This window comes from Carcharodon carcharias, chromosome 7 (assembly GCF_017639515.1).
Source record: "Carcharodon carcharias isolate sCarCar2 chromosome 7, sCarCar2.pri, whole genome shotgun sequence".
In the NCBI taxonomy this organism is placed as follows: Eukaryota; Metazoa; Chordata; class Chondrichthyes; order Lamniformes; family Lamnidae; genus Carcharodon; species Carcharodon carcharias.
The window spans coordinates 60534536-60551060 of NC_054473.1; the positions used below are offsets into that span (position 1 = coordinate 60534536).

The following is a 16525-nucleotide window of genomic DNA, read 5'->3' on the forward strand; positions in this document are numbered from 1 at the left end:
TTTCGAGCAGTATCAAGCCTTCATGAAAAAGAGCAAAAGCATCAATTCAGTTCCTTTCTTTACGCTGTAGGTTCAGTAGGTTCAGTCATTCTCTTAAGGCAGGGTGTGGAGGAGTTCACTTTGAGGACTTTGAGATCATTCTTAAAACTTTTGACACCTATTTTATCCCAAAGCAGAACTTAGTAATTGAACGAGCATGATTTAATCAGAAGCCCCAATGACCTGGGAAATCCACTGAACTATTTCTAAACAATCTACATTGCCTAGCTAGTATTTGCAGATATGAGGATGAGCTAATCTGAGATTGCATAGTCGTGGGTGTCCTGGATGAAAATCTCTCTGAACTTCTGCAGACTAAAGGATCAGACTGTCCAATATGCGTGGCAGTCCAAGCTTAGAGAATTTAATTTTTACCTTCAACAGATCGCACAATGTTGCAGGGATTTCTTCGTCAACACTTTCTTCTAGGAAGTGCAAATTCAGGTCCAGCAGGTCTTCATGGGGATGGTCACTGTCTCCAGTAGTGTCTTCTGTATTCACCACCTCTGGCTTTACTTCATGAAGAACTGAGAGATTCATAATTTTAATCTCTACCTGGGGTCTTTCCAGTTGATAGACACACCATAAGAAGTATCTGTTGCTTTTTTAAGAGGAGTCCAGCTGTGTTTCTAGTAGCTGAGCAGCATTCAGGTCTTTGTTCCTCTGGACCTATCAATGTATTGCCTAGCTTACCTCTCGTTGCCCATGAAGAATCTTCTGGAAAGGATGCCTTGCCTGAGTCCATGTCAGAGTTTGTAGATGATCACACTGCTAAAGACCTGGTACCTTCTATGGGTGAAAGTCAATTGCCACCTATACTTCAGTCCCAGCTGAAAGTCTTCTTTCCTCCAGAGCTGGAGGTCAGGACAGAAGCTGCAGCAAAACCTTTAGCACTTCTGAAGCTGCAGAATCCTGTGCAGTAATCTTGTTCCTGAGTTGAGTATCTATAGGAAATTCCTCTGATTACAGAAGATGAAGCTGCCTTGTCTTCATATCCTCTGCAATTCTTCCCATTGCCCATAATGGAGCAACCTCTTACCACCGCCTACAGTAAATAGATAATCCTCCCAGATTATCATTGGGAAATCATTTCTTCTTCTTTTCCTGACAATCTTATTTTTTTCTTCATCATCTAAGTTCATTGAAATCCCGGATCTTCAATGCCTTTCCAGTCTTTGAAACAGCAGTGGATGATACAGCTGTGATGTCCTTCCTGGAGTTGAAGATCATTCCTCTTCTGAAGAGTTTTCTTGTGTACTTTGATGGAGCAACAAGTTCCTCAGAGTGTCTTGAGTTCTTCTCTTCTAGTCCAAGAGAGTCCTAAGGCCAACTCTCTTCAGTCTTCTCTCTTGGATCAGCCTTTCATTGAAAAGTCTTTGTTGTCCTTGCAGTTCAGTCATCCTGAAGCCTACACTTTGTTTCCCAGCAATACTGCTAAGGTGCTATCCTAAGGTGATGATGTTCTGTCAGATGCAGAAGAAGACTTCCATATCTCTAAGACATCACCCCTACGGGTCAAGAATACTATGGGAGACTGAATCCCTCAGGCCTATGACTTAGGGAGGGGAAGAGTAGGAAGGGTAGAATCTGTAGTTGTAAAAAGGGAGCTACTGAAATGCAATGTAAATAGTTAAAGACATAGTTTCATGTTGTTGCTGAAAATAGAATAGTATACCTGGAGGGTGGAGGTGTAGTATAAAGGGTTAATAGATGGGATATGCTAATATATGACGTAAATGATGATGTATCACTGATAGCAGTCTGTCATGTGTTAGACTCGAGAGAGGGAGGTTGGAACACCATGCCTAGGAGCAACATGCCTGCTCTGTAACCTCTTTAGAAGTAGTGATAATTAACAAATGTTATGCAGATACCAGAGTATGACAAAAACAAAAACAGAATTACCTGGAAAAACTCAGCAGGTCTGGCAGCATCGGCGGAGAAGAAAAGAGTTGAAGTTTCGAGTCCTCATGACCCTTCGACAGAACTTGAGTTCGAGTCCAAGAAAGAGTTGAAATATAAGCTGGTTTAAGGTGTGTGTGTGGGGGGCGGAGAGAGAGATGTTGACATCTTTTGATGATCTGCTTCTATCACTGCTTGTTTGTCCCTACAACCACACCCCCACTCCACCTCTCTCTCTCTCTCTCTCTCCGCCCCCCACACACACACCTTAAACCAGCTTATATTTCAACTCTTTCTTGGACTCGAACTCAAGTTCTGTCGAAGGATCATGAGGACTCGAAACGTCAACTCTTTTCTTCTCCGCCGATGCTGCCAGACCTGCTGAGTTTTTCCAGGTAATTCTGTTTTTGTTTTTGTTTTGGATTTCCAGCATCCGCAGTTTTTTTGTTTTTACCAGAGTATGACTGCAGTCTGTCAACTAACCAAGTACTGCGCCTAGGGTCCACAGACAGAGGTACCATCTCAGAACACTGACTTGGAACTATATCACTGCTGTGGGATCAAAATCCTGGAACTTCCTTTCCAGCAGTACTGTGAGGGTACCTACGCCACATGGGCTGCAGTGTTTTAAGAAGGCGGTTCACCACCACCTTCTCAAAGATAATTAGGCAAGGTGAACAAATGCTGGCTTTGCCAGTGATGCCCATATCCCATGAAAGAATTTTTAAAAATCCTTTCTTCAGTAATATTTAAAAATAATGCTGCAGAAAGAGTGCCCTCTTTCCAAGATTATAATTAACTGACCAAGTCTTGAGGTCAACAAATGAACCTCATCACTCGTGAAACATCAATGCCAAATAATCTATTCAAATGAATCCTGTATTAATGGTCTACTGCCTGTTCTACTGCAGCCTTTTTCCAGTGCCACCTGAAATGCAGCCCTATTTGCTGATCTTGATTTCTCTGCCCATTTAAAAGGTGAGCTGTAGAGCACACAATTATCGTGAAAAATAGGCCAGATCCTCTGATAAAATATCAGAGAGCAAATGGTTAGATAATAGAAACCAATACCATTGAGCGAAAGTCTCCACAAAATGCAGCCACTGTCAGGCAACGTGGCCAAAACTGGAGAAAATCATGAACTACAGATGTTGTAATACATCAACAGGATCATCAGATAGTTTCTGTAAGTTAATTCCGGAGCCTGGAGCACATGCCAAGAAGCTATCATATTTTCTTATCACCATGGGCATGTGAAACATCACTCGTTCCCAGCCCCTATCTGATGCTAATCACCAGCTGACTCAGTGGGCTGCAATAACTGATATTAAGGTATTTGTTGGAAAAAAAATGCAACAAGTCAGCACAAATACAAACAGTACAAATGGAACATGGGAATACAGTACAGTCCCCATGCAAGGACAGAATTTTTGTCAGTGCTAGCCTGATACAAAATGAGCCTTCTTTGCACATTTTCAGTTGTTATAATGGTCTACATAAATTTATAATGGAACATTTGGAGCCATCTGAAGCTGCTACCGCACCAAGAGGAAAGAGCATCAATACTACAGGCTATACCAGGGTTCACATCTTACATGAAAACAAAAGTTTGATGAGTGCAAAGGCTTTAGTTCCACACTTTGGTCTCTTCCGAAATATTATTCCAGTGCATTAATTAGTCAGCAAGTCTGAAGTTAAAAATGTTGCTGTTTGCGCATCATAATAACGCCTTTCAAAAAGAATTAAATTGGTCCCACATGCAATTAATTAAAGGATCTTTCTGTTCCCAAATATATAGGTGTTTTCCTAGGGTGAGCTTCAAAAGTAACTACAGCCAGCAAAGACAATGGAGAAAATACATGGGCCTGAATTTTTCCCTTGTTGGGCACAAGTGACCAATGGACCTGGGAGCGGTTGGGAAACGGCTGATCGGCCTCGACCGTGATTTCACGCTGGCTGGCCAGTTAAGGTGTGAAACACGTCTTCCCAATGGTCAGGAAGGGGCAGGTCGGGGCCTGTCGGGCGCCATGTCCAATGGCGATCCAGTGGGTGCTATAAAATTGGCAAAGGCAGCTCCCTGGATGCTGCCATGGGAGAATCTTCATTTGGTTTGGAGACTGAAGCAATGGCCTCACCAGTAGCTGGAAACGTCAGGCAGGAGGGCAGGTCGGGGTTGGGGGGGGGGGGGGGGGGGGGGGGAGGTGGGGGGGGGTACATTTGGTCCCCTGTATCTCGGACGAGTGCCTCATGGTCCTCGTGTAGGACTTGGGTATCAGACGGGACACTGTCATTCCCAAGGATGGCAGGAGGAGGCCACTGCACCAGATCAAAAAATTTTGGGAGGAGGTGGCAGCCAAGGTCAGCAGCCACAACATTGTGAGGCACACATAGGTGCCGTGCTACAAAAGGTTAAACGACCTGCTGTGCTCAACAAGGGTGAGTACCATGTTGGCATGGATCAGTGTGGAGAAGTGTATGGGCTTGCTGTCCCTCCGTGGAGCTCAGGGGTGTTAGGGTCTGAGAGCCAAATGTCAATGATGCCGGAGCTGACCAAGGGGGTGAGTCCTGGCTGCTTGAACTGAGCACCTTGTGGCTCGAGAGCCACGATTCGGATGTGCCCTGCAAGGTTTTCTTCAGTGGGGGGTTGACCAAGTTGCACTGGGTCTGCAAGTAAAGAGTGGACTAATCAATGCTCCTCTGTCCTTTCAGGAGAAGAGGAGCCATAACAGCAACAATAGGTCAAGGACAGGCGGAGACCCCCAGACCTCCTTATTATGACATGGTTTGTAGTGGATGCTTGAGAGCTGGAGAGCTGCCACCCACTTCGGACAGCCGGCCGTAGAGAGGCAGGGGTCTCTGACGAAGGTCAGAGTGCAATGCACAGAGGTTACGGTGTCAGATTCTGCAAACGTTCTTGTGTAGTCTCATCATTAATGGGACCCTCAAACCTGGAGTCCCCATTGATCATTGAAAGACGATGGCACCATGATGCAGGTCTCCATTGTGTCCCCAGGGTGCCTGACATGCACATTGACAGTGTGATGACTTAAACTAATGCATGTCATTATTCTCCCTTAGATTCGCCAGCACACGCTCAATCACAGGGCCCCAAAGTGCGACCTCTGACGCCAGAGGGCCGCCGGGCTTCACATGCACCTGGTCACACCCACTCCCTGAACCAGGCACCAGCGCAGACACCAGCACCTCGGTGGGCATTAGATCGGCAGCTAGAATGTCGATGCACAGCGGAGAGGACACTTCACACTTGTTTGAGGAGCAGGCGGAGGCAGAGAGTGCCTATGGCGCCGGCAGTCGGAGGACTGCTGGAGATCAGGACAATGCTGAGTCAAAGGCAGATGATGACCCTCTGGAGTTGTCCATTAGGCGACAGATGCTGGTTGTCCAGTGGGGTGTGCAGGAGATCTGTCGGAGGTCCCTGAGAGTATGCGTGCCATGGTCTCTGTTGTGGAGGAGTCTATGCAGAGCATGATCATTGCATTGACCCTTATGGCCATGTGCACTGCCTCCTCCATTGAGAAAGTGGCGACTATCATAGAGAGGCAGCTCCAGGAACAGAATCACGGGTTCCTGGGGTTGTGCTCAGACCTGCAAGTCTTCAGGTGGTCAGTGCCAGTGTGGGAGATGGATGAGGCACCCAGTTTCCCAGCTAGATGCCCATCCATCAATGGTGAGCAGGGAGGTTCGTGCGACTACTCTTTGGCACATGAGATGCCGATCGTCTCTGCGGGCTCCTCTCAGGGCACTCTGGATAATGACAGCAGCACCCCCCCCCCCCACCCCCCCCCACCGCTAGTGGCCATAGCATCTGATGAGGCTGTGGTAACTGGGGAGATGCCAGCCGTGGCACTGGCTGCTCCCTCCAAGGCAGCGCCAGCATAGGCTACACTGGCCAGATTATGACCGCCAAGGTCATCAAGGCCAATAAGACGGCAGGCTGTCTCCAATGCCGCTGCTAGCATAGGGGTGGTGGGGCAACAAGACGAAGCACTCATAAACAAAAGTTTAAGGTACCATGAGTACAAGATGGATTGTTCACAGGTGATCTTCTGTTCTGCCATGTTTTGTTAATATGGTTACTGGTGTGGCCATGAACATCAGACATAGTAATGTTCATTTGTTGCGAGTGTCAAAATTATATAAGTTTTGCTTTTGTCTTAATGGCCTGAGTATGCTTCGCCCTTTTTTTTGGTGCAGGGTACAACGGTTTGTAATGCTGGATGTGAGTAGCTCTAAACTTTATTGCACAGGCACTGAGTGGACTTTGGGTTCAAATGAAAGGGTCATTTCAGACATTCTGGATGGAGGCGGCAGCCCTGGCATGAGGTGTCAGCCTAGCTGAAGGGGCGTTGTATCAAGGCATCCCTTATGGCTCTGCCTCCCTGAAGGATACAGAGGTCTGTTTCCATGCCTTCAGCGTTCTCCTCACCATTCTCTTCTGACTCACTACTGGGTTCATCTTCTGTGGCCTGTGGAGCTGCCTCAAGATCCTCTTCCTCCAGTGGGTCCCCTCTTGCCAGGGCCAGATTGTGGAGAGCACAGAATGCAACCACTATCAGTGATACCCGTTCTGGGGGTTATTGTCGCGCTCCCACTGAATGGTCCAGGCATTGAAAGTGCATCTTGAGAAGACCTATGGTCTTCTCTATCACCGCCCTTGTGGAGGCATGGCTCCTAGTGAAACGCTTCTCTGCCTCTGTTCTTGGGTGGCAGAGAGGTTCATAAGCCACCTTTTCATGGGATAGCCCTTGTCATCCAGCAGCCATCCATCCAGTTGGGCTGGAGCCATGAATAGCTTTGGCACCTGTGAGTGTCTGAGGATGTAAGTGTCATGGGAGCTGCAAGGGTACCTTGCACAGACTTGCAGAATCTGCGTCTTGTGGTCACAAATTATTTGGATGTTCATCGAGTCGAAGCCCTTCCTGTTGACAAAGGCACCTGGTTGACACGCTGGTGCCTTGATCGCCACATGTGTGCAGTTGATTGCACCCTGGATGCAGGGTAATCTAGCAATCACTGCAAACTCTCTGGCTCACTCAGCCTGGCTGGCCTCGTCCATACGGAAATGAATAAATGTCATTACCCATCTGAACAGAGCTTCTGTCACTAGTTTGACACAACATTTTCTCTCAGAGGGTCATGCAACTTTGGAACTTTCTGCCTCAGAAGGTGATGGAGGGGGGGTCATTGAATATTTTTAAGGCAGAGGTAGATAGGTTCTTGTTAGGGAAGGAATCAAAGTCTATCAGGGTTAGATGTGAATGTGGAAATCGAAACACAAGTAGATCAGCCACGATCTTATTGAATGGCAGAGCAAGCTCGAGGGGCCGAATGGTCTACTCCTGTTCCTATTTCTTATGTTCTAACTGTGGACAGCTGATTGGAAGACTCCACAAAGATTCCCCACTGGCCCTTGGAAAGAGGCATAGAAGTTGAAGACCACTGTGGTCTTCAGAGCCACTGGTATTGGGTGTCCACCCACACAGTTGGAGGTGTTCTCAGGCCCAATCAGATGACAAATGGACATCACAGTCTCCTTGGAGAGGCAGAGCCTCCATCGGTATTGTACCTCAGACATATTGTGGGAGCTGTATCGCTGCCTGTAAACCCTGGCAGCAGGATAGTGGCATCTTCTGCGGCCCCTTCCACCTTGGACTAGCTGCTGGTCCTGTGCCCCTTGTGCCTGTGCCTCTCCTGCCTGGAATCTGCACTGGGACACTTGGTCTCCTCTCCCTTCTGCCCCTCTCTTCCTCAGAAGAGGAGGTGCCGTCTGCAGAGAGCACAATCCCCATTACCAGGGTTACAGAAAGCTATCCAATACCTGGAAGGGTCCACACAGTCAAAATCCTCTGGGAGCCTTGGAGACATCAACAAGTCCTGAACTGAAGCATGGAAATTCTAAGAATGAAGCTCAGAACAGAGGTGAACATGTCAAGTTCAAATAAGCAGCCAGCAGCGAACTATCTCCTAAACTCCTCACTTACTCACCATGGTAATGCTGCTGACCCTTTTTATCCTGCCCTTGGATGAGGTTTTGTAAAACATAGGCTGCCCACCCTCTCGTTTTACCCTTGTGACGAGCACAAAATCGCATGGGCAATGTAAAGTCGCGAACAATTGCCTTTTTTAATGGCCTTAAGTGGCCTTTTAATTGATGGCTCCGACACCCACGTGGTCTGCTGACCTGAAGATTGCTCGCGTGCGGGATGACGTCTGGACATTCACCCGAGTCATCTCGCGAGATTTTACAACCGATCAGGTCAGGTGCATGCCTGCCCACCTGCAGGACCTAAAATTCTGCCCATGCAATTTGTCATTGAACCTTATGAGGAGATCCTTATGTAGACTGAAGTGCTATCTCAGTGAAAATGCAGATGTGAAGAAAAGCCTGGATTCCAAGACACTTCCACACTACACAGAGTTATATAGAATTTACATCTCAGAAACACTTGGGCCAACAGGATTATGCTCTACATGATCTTCCTCCCACCCAAATTCATGTCACCCTGTCAAAGTGTCCTCTTATTCCTTTTTCCCTCATGTACTTAATTAGCCTGCTTTTTCATGTATCTATGCTGCTTGCCTGAACTACTCCGTGTGCTAATAAATTCCACTGGTAGTAAATGCCACATTCTTACCAGTCTCTAGGTGAAGAAATTTATTCTGGATTCCTTCTTGGACCTATTAATGACTATCTTCTATTAATAATATCGTATATTTTATATTTATTATCATGTGCAGACCTTTCCTGTATAATTTTCAATTTTGTCTCCCTTCCCCCTCCTGCCAAAAACATTGATTCCCATTGAAGTTCAGTTTCACAATAGCAGTCATCATCCAGCACCTTACTCAAGTGGTCATTCCTCTGGTGTGAATCTAGAGTATTAATTCACTATTGAACTGCAAGAAGCATCACAGGCAATCAGATTCCCTCCTTGGCCATTTCCCACACACCTGATGGAGGGAAGTTGTGCAGTAGGGGTGTGGGGTGAAGGGTGTAAGACATCAGCATGTAGCAGTCAAGAGCAGGAACGTGGCAAATTTGTTTCTCTCCAATCCATGAGCGGTATTGCGAAATGTAGTGCTCCTACTATCACACTGGCTGAGGTCAGGTTACTCAACACAGACCTGCAACTGAATCTGTTCTAAATTATACACTTCTAAGAGTATATTATATCTTCATAGTTGTTCCCCATCTGCACTGTCTGGACTACAACTGTGCCTATGAAAAAAGCCAGGCCACCTACTTAAGGGTCTCCACAATTGTCACCAACACTTTTGACACTTCCTTTGATTTTCTCATCCTGTAGCTGCTGATTAGCAGTTTCTGACAGCAATGCAAGAGAAGTTGGAACTTGGGGTAGAATTTTCCCTTTGGCGTGCGGGGGCAGGCCCCGCACATCTGCGTCTAAAATGATGTGCGGTGACGTCGGACGAGCGTCCCGACGTCACCGCGTGCCATCGTGATATTTCACTGGGTGGGAGCGCAATGATGTCTGATGCGCACCCTCCATTAATTAACGGGCCACTTAAGGCCCTTGAGGCAACAATCGACGCCGATTTTTTGGCGCCCATGCAATCTTCAGGTCGCTGCACAGGCGTAACGGGCAGGTGAATAGGACACAATTGTATAAACCTCATCCACGGGCGGGATAAGAGGGCTCACCGGAGTCGCGAGTGTGCACCGTCAAGTGTTTATTTATGAAAGTTTTTGAAACTTGCCCGTGTGATCTGCAATACTTCAAAACGCATACCAGCTGCTTTTTCTGGACTCTTAACCTTCAGGTCAGCTCTCTGCAGTGAGGAATCTTTTCTGGGCCTGCAAGTTTCATGAAGCCTTCCCTTAGCCTGGGAATGGGAGCTGAACTGTCGACTGGAGGCAGCTCCTCTGAGGAGGAAGGGAGGGCTAGGAGGGGGAGGAGGCTAGGAGTGCACATTCAGACTCCAGGGGAGCCACCTTTGGGAGGACAGGCGCAGGCACAAGGGGCACAGGGCCAAGAGGTAGACTAAGGCAGAAGGGGCCACAGAAGATGCCACTATCCTGCCACCAGGGTATACAGGCGGCGAAGCACCTGCCTCAATATGTCTAAGGTGCAGTGCCAAAGGAGGGTCCGTCTGTCAAGGGAGACAGTCAACTATATCTGTCAGATGATAGGGTCTGAGATCTCTGCAAACTATGTGGGTGGACACCTCATGCCAGTGGCTCTGAAGGTCACAGCTGCCCTCAACTTCTATGCCTCTGGCTCCTTCCAGGGGTTGGTGGGTGATCTTTGTGGTGCCTCCCAATCCGCTGTCCACACTTGTGTCAAGCAGGTTACGGATGCTCTGTTCAGGCGTGATTGATCTTCATCCACTACCATTGGGACCAGGCCAGCCAGACACAGCGAGCCAGAGGCTTCGTGCCATTACTGGCTTCCTCCACGTCCAGGGTGCAATAGACTGCACACATGTGGCCATCAAGGCACCAGCAGGTGAGCCCAGTGCCTTCGTCAACAGGAAGGGCTTCCACTCCATGAACGTGCAGATAGTGTGTGACCACAGGATGCTGATTCTACAAGTCTGTGCAAGGTACCCAGGCAGCTCCCACAATGCCTACATCCTCAGACACTCCCAGATGCTGGGGCTCTTCAGTGCTTCAGCCCAGCTGAATGGGTGGCTGCTGGGTGACAAGGGCTATCCCCTCAGAAGGTGGCTCATGACGCCTCTCCACCATCCAAGAACAGAAGCTGAGCAGCGGCACAATAGGTGCCACACCTCCATAAGGGCTGTGGTGGAGAGAACCATCAGTCTTCTCAAGATGCACTTCCGATGCTTGGACTGCTCAGTGGGTGCACTCCAGTACCCCCCAGATCATGTGTCGGTGAAAGTGGTTGCATGCTGCACTCTCCACAATCTTGTGCTGGAAAGGGGGGACGCAGTGGATGATGAAGATGTCAACGCAGTGGCTGTGGCTGCACACGATGAGCGCAGCAGTGAGTCTGAGGATGAGCACACACAGGGAAATGCTGAGGGGGCAGGCACTGACCCGGGCATGCTACAGGGAGGCAGGGACACCTGGGAGGCTTTAATCCAATGAACCTTCAGCTAGCACACCACAGATGGATCTCCAGGACAAGCCTGGGCTGTAGGCTCGATACTCGACACCTAAGTGCAAAATCTGCCAGGTTAGGAACAGTCACTAACGGCTTTGCTAATAAAGCTGAATGTCCAACCAAGCACTCGTTACAGTTTTGGAAACCATACACATGCAGAAGAGGCACCCTCAGCCATGGTGACATATCTGAATTCATTATGTCAAGCAAACCAACTTATTCCAAAAAAATAGTGTTACAAAGCAAAGCAAATCATAAGGACCTCATGTTGGGCCAACACAAAAGCACCAGTGACAAACCTGTGGTGTGTCTAAGGTGCCTTATGTTTTCATTTTCGGGTGCTCCATCTTGGTGTTGCCCCATCGCACAGAGTGGCATCTGAGCCAGCCTGCTGACTCTGCTGTCCTGTTGGCCTCAATGACCTTGGCGGTCGTCCTCTGGCTCATGGAGCCAGTGCTGGCCCCGCCTGGGAGGGAGTTGCCAGTTCCACAAATGGAATCTCTTCAGTCCTCGCAGCCTGACTGGATGCTATGGTCACTGGAAGAGGGGCGGAGGAGCCGTCGCCCTCATCTGGGGTGCCCTGAGGGGTGTCCACAGAGACACCAGGCAGCTGCTGCGCCAACGTGTGGTCACATCGAACCTCTCTGCTTATCGTGGATGGATGGGCACCGAGCTGGGAAAGTTGATGCCCAAACCATCTTCCACACTGGCACTGACCAGCTGAGGTCAATGCCGATGTGAGGGCTTGCTGGTCAGAATGCATCCCCAGGAAGCCCTGACAGGTCTCCTGGAATAGCCTCTCCACGAGAGCCGCCAATCTCTCCATGGAGGATACATGGCACTCAGACTTGTGGCTCATTGCTTCAGTGATCGTCCATGTAGACTCCTCCACCATGGAGACCAAGCCAAGCATAGCCTCATGTATCTCCCCTTGATGCTCCCGCACACCTGGCCGCATTTCCTGCACCTGCTGTGTCGCAGACAACCCCAGAGGCACATCATCAGGCACCAACTAGGCATGTGCCTGGTCCCCTGAAGTCCTCCAACTGCTGGTGCCATGGGCACTTTGTCTCTGTTAGCTCCTCCAGCAGCTGTGAAGTGCTCTCACTGTGCCACTAGCCAATGTTCGAATTCCCAACAAGCTGCTAGTATCTGCACTGGTGCCTGCCTCGCAGAAAAGGGAGACGCTGGCGAGACTTCAGGCCCCTCAGGTTTGGGAGGGAGCCTCTCCTGCTCCTCCTCCTGGCCCTGCTCCGCTGATGCTGAAAGGAAGAACAAGGACAGTGGATCAGTTAATGTAGGGACAATGTCAAGATCCGGTCCCCCGGATCATTATGTGCTCATCCTTCCATAACCAATGGTCAAGCCATGTTGCAAAATTAAATCAATTAACATTCAGCATTGCTATGGCTGTTGGGAGAACAATGCTGACCTCACTGTTGGACATACATACCTGGCCGTGGCACTCCAGCCTCACCGACACCAGTGAACCTTGGTGCATGGCGCCTCTCCAGATCCAGGGCCTCCTGCTCAAACCTGCTAAGAATGGCTAACTGCACCTGGCCACTACCAGTCCTTGCATGCTCTGCCGCGTTATGAGCATTCTTCTCCTGAAAATGAGAGATGAGCATTGATTAGTGAAAATTGCACATGGACTCACTTAGCACACGGCCCACCCCAAACAGAGTGGGACATATCAAGGATCCAGAACCTCCTCACCCTGCTGCTGCCGAACACTCACACAAAGATGCTAGGCCTGTTCCCCACCCCCCCACCCCATTGGACACATGCTGCCTACATCACATTCGACACAACACAGTATACCCTTCCATAGCAAGGAAGTATGTGCAAGTGGAGCACAGAGCATAACAGATGTTTCGTTGCCATGCCACCTTGAAGCCCTCCTCCCAGCATATCATCACCCTGACTTGGACATGTCCTGGAGTTCAAACACAGATCCTAGGTGCAGCTCCTCCAGGTTGCCCCCAGACCAGTCATGTGGGACTTAGTATAACACATGCTGCGGTGGCAAAACACATCTCTTCACCACCCTCTCAGGGTGACCTCAGCATGGGCAATATCTGCTGGCCCACCCAACAAAGGACAAATGCCATCAATGAGTCAATGCAGTCACTACACTCAGGCTTGGTGGTGGGGAAGGGCAGCAGTGGGGTAAGCCGACCTGCTGGGTTACAGAACCAATGCCAACATGGCAGTCACCCTGCCAGAGCGCAACAAGTTGTTGAAGCGCATGCGACATTGGATCCAGATGCACCGCATCATGTCACAGGAGCTCACCACTTCCTCCCAAGCACGTTTTGTCATGTGGGGAGGCCTCCTCCTCCCATCCTGGGGAACCAGCACCTCCCGTTCTGCTGCCACCTCCTTGAGGAGGGCAGCAAGGCAGTCATCCGAGAAATGAGGGGCACACTAGCCCCGCCACCCTACCCTCCAGCCTAGCCTGCTCACCAGAAGCCCTCTGATGAGCCCTTTCACTTGCCATTATGAGCAGCCTTGCAAAAGCTGCCAGCGCTTCTGATAAACAGGCCACCGGGTCACCATTGGACCCAGCGGACAGTGCACTCCCACCGCTGCCCGCCCACTCCCGCTATCCTTGGGAGTCGCACATTACACTGGGCGGGCCTTAACTTGCCCCCCTGCGTAAAATGGCGGCGCGGACCCAATAGCAGTCCGCGCCCGGTCCCGCTCTGCCCCCCCACCAAACAGAGAATTCAGCCCTTGGTACAGTGGAGCACCTCCCCTCCATCATCAAGTCAGAAGCGGGGACGTTTGCAGACAAATGCACAATGTCCAGCATCGTTTGTCATTCTTCAGACACTGAAGCAGTCCGTGCCCATATGCAGCAAAATCTGGACAATATTCAAGCTTGGGCTGATAAGTGAAAAGTTACATTCCTGCCACACAAGTGTCAGGCAATGGTCATTTCCAATAACAGAGAATCCAACTACCTCCCCTTGACATTCAATAGCATTACCATCGCTGAAGCCCCTACTATCAATAACCTGGTGGTTATCATTGATCAGAAATTGAACTGGACCAGCCGTATAAATACTGTATAGTGGCTACAAGAGCAGAGAGCAGGGGCAGAATTTTGCCCTTGTTGAGTGAGCTCGGTGAGGGGAAGCAGGAGAGGTCGGGAAGCCACCCACTGCCCGCAATCAGGGCCGGACCATAATTTCATGCTGGCGGGCAAATTAAGGACCGTCCAGCGTGAAATGCACGCGGCAGTGCTCAGCACTGCTGTGTGGGGTGGGGGACTGGGGCTGCCTCAGAACTGCCTCAGGGAGGCGAAGATTTTAAGAAATAAAAATAAAGAATTTTAAATTGTTAAAAAACATGTCCCCTCAAGTGACTCTGTCACACGAGCAGGGACATGTTATTAATGGATGTTTAAATTTTTATTTAATTTTTAATCGCTGTTGGAAACCTCATCCTACCCATGAATGAGGTTTCTTAAAAAATCCAAAGGCTGCTTGGCATTTTTGCAGCCCGCCAAATGTAAGGTTGGGCAGGCAGCAAAAGATTTAATTCAACTATTACTTTAATGGCCTTAATAGGTCTTTTGATTGTCGGTGGGACACTGCCAGCTCCCGCGCGCACCCGTCGACTGAAATATCACGCAAGTGCTCGATGACATCAGAACATTCCTCCAACATCCTCTCATGTCATTTTACGCTTGTTCAGGTTGGGCACACCCCCACCCAACAAGTTAAGAATTCTGGCCCAGGTCAGAGGTTGGGAATCCTGCAGAGAGTAACTCACGTCCTGACTCCCCAAATCCTGTCCACCATCTACAAGGCACAAATCAGGGGTGTAATGAAATACTCCCCACTTGCCTAGGTGAGTGCGGCTCCAAAAACATTCAAGAAGCTTGACACCATCCAGGTAAGAGCAGCCCGATTGATTGCCACTCCATCCACCACCTTAAACATTCACTTCCTCCAACACAGACGCATAATGGCAGCAGTGTGTACCATCTACAAAATGCACTGCAGCAACTCACTTTCAACAGCACCTTCCAAACCCATGACCTTTACCACCTAGAAGGCCAAGGACAGCAGATGCATTGGAACATCACCACCTGCAAGCTCCCCTCCAAGTTACATCCCATCTGAGTTGGAAATATATCGTTGTTCCTTTACTGTCGCTGGAACAAAGTCCTGGAACTCCCTCCCTAACAGCACTGTGGGCGTACCTACTCCACGTAGACTGCAGCAGTTCAAGAAGGCAGCTCACCACCACCTTCTCAAGGTCAATTAGGGATGGACAATAAATACTGTCCTAACCAGTGATGCCCCAGTCTGTGAAAGAATATATTTTTGTGAAAGAATATATTTTTGAAAAAGCAGCTATTGTGTATCTCAGTATTCTGCATGGTGCTTGTAAATGAAGTTCTTTCAAAAGTGGCAGCCTGCTGTGAGTCCACATATTAGTCTCACTCATTGCAACATGCAACAAAAACATGATGACAAGGCTGAGATAGAATTCTTTTTTTACATTTTATTTGATAAATTCATGAATGAAGAACATTGTGACATATTTTTGTGACTCCCAAAGTTGATATTTTGGAAGTTTGAGTGAATTGAAAGGTTGCCCTTTGTGTGCACATTATATTCAGATACACAGGGAATCAGCACAATAAGTAATCACAAAAAATAGCATTGAAGATATACTTGGGGACAATGGGGGAATTCAGACCTAACATAGAGGACTGGTGTAATCACAAATGAAGGTTACACATTTGGTTGAAAGCTAATAAAATAGAAGGTGTGGATAAAGTAAATGTTGTCCTTACCATGGGGCCAGATGTTTCTAATGTGGTGTCGAACCAATGTTAGCTGCAAGTCCTCCGCTATGGACTACTCTGAAAATATTGAGATTCTGGATTCATATTATGGCCTGGATAAGAATGGGATTGCACTGAGAGCTGCATTCTGCGAAAGGAAGCAGTTGTCATGTGAGACTGTTGCAGAGTACATTCTTGAATTCGAGAAACTCTCTTGTCACTGTGGCTTTGGCTCAAACTTAGTAATGGACCTGAGAGACACGTTTGTAGACAGCCCAACAAACAATGAAATCCTGACCAAGCTTTTGAGCAAAGGCAATAAGCTGACATGGGAGGAGGTCTTCAATGAGGGTACAGCCATGCAAATGGCAGAAAGTGATGGTTGCAAATTGCAAGGGAGTTTTCCCCCTGAGCCGGCAGGGGAGGTCCTCTGGGTTTCAGTGAGCTCCAGGCCACAGCACCAAGTTCACAGTCTTGGAGTCAGAAATTTAGATCCTACTGTTGTCATGGTAGCCACCAACCATTTAAATGTCCCCATTTCCATTTAAAGTGCTATGTCTGTGGGAAAGTCAGTCATATGCAGTTGGCATGCAGGAGTAGAGGAAACAATAATGTTCCAAGTCACAGTGAAGCACCAGGTCACAGCAATGCACCAGGTCGAGGTTGT

At 48.7% G+C, this 16525-nt stretch overlaps 1 protein-coding gene across 2 annotated transcripts in view; it reads right to left on the reverse strand.

Moving 5' to 3' along the window:
* The window catches only part of LOC121280339 (contactin-4-like), a 1234817-nt gene that overhangs the window by 228926 nt on the left and 989366 nt on the right, over positions 1-16525 (reverse strand). The window lies entirely within an intron of this gene.